The sequence below is a fragment of the Cariama cristata genome, unplaced genomic scaffold, assembly GCF_000690535.1.
Source record: "Cariama cristata isolate BGI_N322 unplaced genomic scaffold, ASM69053v1 scaffold8756, whole genome shotgun sequence".
NCBI lineage: Eukaryota > Metazoa > Chordata > Aves > Cariamiformes > Cariamidae > Cariama > Cariama cristata.
Genome location: NW_009620364.1, coordinates 38,216 through 42,059, shown reverse-complemented (window position 1 = coordinate 42,059; position 3,844 = coordinate 38,216).

Here is a 3,844-nt window from a genome sequence, read left to right as displayed (position 1 = left end):
TCAGCAGGTATATCTTCTGATCGAGTCAAATTTGTCACAGTTTGGAAAAAAACACAAAGGTCTTTGCCCAGCTTCATTGTATTTGAGAACTTATTGCCTATCTTGTGCAGGAGGGGAAAAAAATAAAAGATTTGTAACTGAGCTAAGTTACAGCTAGTCAAAGAGGCTGCCCAAGCCCTGATCCGTGGGTGTTCAGCGTAAGGTTGTTTAGCAAGGCCTAAATTCAGGCCGTAAGTGCTTGTATAAGAGACTGTAAATCACCTTAACTTTTATACACTGTGGCAACATGTGAGCAGAGGAATGTGGCTGGTCTGTGCTAGTCCCAGAAAAGGTCCCAGATGAGGCCGGCAGACACGCGATACTGAGCCTTTGAGTAAAATACTCAGACTTGTATCTCCCCTGTGCTACGTGTGTATGTGACTAGGGCGGAGGGGTGGGAAACCAGAGGTGCCACAGGAACAGAATGCACAAGGGCAGCTTGAACACCCGATAGCAAGAGCATTGCTAAGCAGTAAGCAAATTGTAAAACACAAGTCAGACAAAACATCTGGCAGCTGCTTCAAATACTTTTCTGTCTGAAGGGCAGACAAGCCTGCAATAGTTTCGAATCAAAACATGTGCAAGGACAGGATCAGTGCTCCAGTGTGTTTTGTGCAAGCATTGAATGAGTTTTGTTCCCTTCAGCACTGTTTGGTATGCCAAGAGAGATTGTGCTTTGGGTTAGGTTTTTAAATTTAATAAACTTTATTAAATAAATCACTATGTATTTCCTTCTCCAGTCAAATGCAACTTAGTCTGGCATGAGATCAACAGCCTTAGCTCTGCCTAGGAAGCATATGGGAGAGAAGAGAGGGAGCATGCTAGGAAATGTTTTTCATAATTGTCTTACCTTATGCAGGAGAGGTGGTGTGACTGCCAAAATAAGTTCTTAAAAGTATGATGCGTATCCTCCTAAGTTTGCACATCTCAGGCACAGGGAAAGGGAAAATTGTCTTGTGTGACAGGTACAGACTGATGTCTAGGCTCAACAGGGAAGTTGTCTGAGCTCAGAAATAAATTACCAGTTCTGCCAATAAAGGAGAAGAATTGGCAACTGTCCTGTCCGTCCCCCCCCCCAAATTTTTCCTGTCTTGACATTGTCATAGCTTTAACCAAGATTCACAGTAGGTATGTTTGCTGGCACAGATATTCTGCGCAGGAGTGTAACCTGCACCCAAGACAGGCTTGCTTTCTGAAAGGAATCGTGACAAGACTGCAAGACTGTAGAAGCAAAACGACATGCTTCCTTACCAGCTCCTAAACCCCTCCACTGAACACTTCCCCTCTTGCACACTTTTCTAGACTCAAGTTACTTTTACCAAAGCCTCAACTTCCAGGAAGAAACAAAAGCTACTTCACCGCTTGTCTAGAGCATCAGGATTCCAAGATTCCCTGCAGAATTGCCACAGTGCTTCTGTATCAACAGCAGGCAAACTATCAAGGCCAGAAGCCTCCTATAAAATGTAGGAACAGTTCCATGCGCATAAACGTGATTAGTCAGCAACAGCAGGAAGATGAGATGCTGGCCGGGGTAACCAAGTTGGTTTTCAAGGAGGCCCTGATACAAGTAGGACTTGCAGTTCTAAATGCTACTCAAGGAGTAGATCTGGAACATAGGCAATAGCAGGGGAAGCAGAGAGCCTCTGATTCATTAGGACTTGCTAATCTGTGATATCATTTGTTGATTCCACCAGGTCCAATCCCCATCTCATGACTTCCTCCACTGTTGCCATGGCACTGTACATAAACACTGCAGACTCCCAGCCCTCCGCAGGTCATTTGTTTCAAATATTCCATGCAGCTGGAACACAAGCCTGTTTGGGTGTCTGGAGCTGTGCATGAACTAATTTCTCAGTCTTCTGCACCCGCCCCACCTTATGCACCCTCCCCAGCCTCCTGCTCTGCCAGAGCCCCTCCAGCCACACTTCCAGCAAAGCAGAGGCAGCCTTCCACTGAAAGGTAAGGGGAAGCTGGCCTTGTTCACATACAGGCAGAAAATAAGTGTTTCGCTGGAGTCCTCCACTACCTGCAGCAAAAAAACCCCCACAACTGAATATGCTGGATATTTAGGCTTAGGATCTACAAACAGTTGTCTTCCACATGTGGGGAACAAAGCAGAGGCAGCCTTCCACTGAAAGGTAAGGGGAAGCTGGCCTTGTTCACATACAGGCAGAAAATAAGTGTTTCGCTGGAGTCCTCCACTACCTGCAGCAAAAAAAAACCCCACAACTGAATATGCTAGATATTTAGGTTTAGGATCTACAAACAGTTGTCTTCCACATGTGGGGAACACACAAGATTAAGACATCCAAAATTCAAAAAAATTCTTGCCCGCACTGGAGACAAAGACAAGAAACCACTTCTTTTTAAAGCTCTCCTCACCAAGTACCCTTATAAGGCAGTTCAGAAGCATACCTCTGAGCTTTAGTTGAGCCTCACATGTTGTAGTGTTTCTGTGAACCAATTAAGTCATTTAGTTTCCACACACAAGTTGACAGCTGCAGGGAAAACAGAAAAGTGTGTGCACAGGAGGGGGAATTAAAGCCTTTGTCATAACTGACAACAGTACCAAGTCATCTCACTTCCAGTCTGTTAGGAGACGCTCAACCTAACTGCTGATACAATTTTGGAGCATCTCTGTATTGCACAGGTTGGAAGCAGGAGACTGAAGGCACAACCAGCAAGCAAAGAGTTTGTACTCCGCAAACAATATAATCTGTATCTCCTCACAGCCCAGGAATGAAGCCTCTTGTGCAAAGATATCTCAAACTATATGAAAACACAGCAACTTACAGCAGTGGGTAGGGAGTGACTGAAAACTAATACCAAGTGACTTGAGCAAAATCCAGTTCATGACCTGGAGAAGTTCCCCAGAATACACTGAAATCAATCAGCCATTTTTCAAGCACACATGATACAAGAATGACTTTCCTAACACTCAGCTTAACTTGCCACAGCACCTTCCGTAATTAACTGTGCTGTTCTGCTTGGCTAGGGATCCCTTTAGCCCTCAGCATTTTATTTTGCTTTCTTCTATCCACCATCTCCCTTCCTAAGAAAAAGGACACTCAGGTATCAACATAAAGTAGGTAGTAGGTTAGTGATCCGTTTTCATATGAGCTTCTTTCCTGGAAGAAAAAGAAGAGTTGTTTGCTGTAATTTAGGAATGAAATTTGCAAACCTGCACTATGCATCAAATTCAGCAAGATAACCAGAGCCCTGTCTATTGAATCTATTTGAAGAAGAGGAGTATGGTGTAATAAGTCAGTCGTAAATCAAGTTAAATTAGGACGCCAAGGCTGCTGTCTCATCTCAGATTCTATTCAACTCAATCTGGAGTAGCTGTCTTTATTAGGCACTAGTGGCAGCTGTATAAAATCTCAGGTTACTACATCCTACCGGCATGTACCAATAGCTGCAGCTTGCCCTCCACCTGTACACACCTTTTAGATGCCAACTTTAAATTGTTATTTCTTCCAAGCAGAGACAGGGCCACCACAGCCCTTGCTTTACCTGTTTTGGCTGGCTTCTTGGGAATAAGCTCACCATTCATGTAGAAACAAATATAAAGAACTCTGACCATTTCATGCAAATAAAAACCAGTATCAAGTAATATTTAATAAAGTTTATTAGGTTACTGAGTATTATCTACAGTCATAAAATAGAATTTAAAACTGTACAAAGCAATGTACTGGTGAAGTGAGAAGAGATGGAAACAAGGGAGCACAAAAAGCATTAGAAGTAGGGAGAACACAGCCGCTTCCCTGGAGTTCTGGAAGACACTGGTTCAAGTTGAAGGCAACCA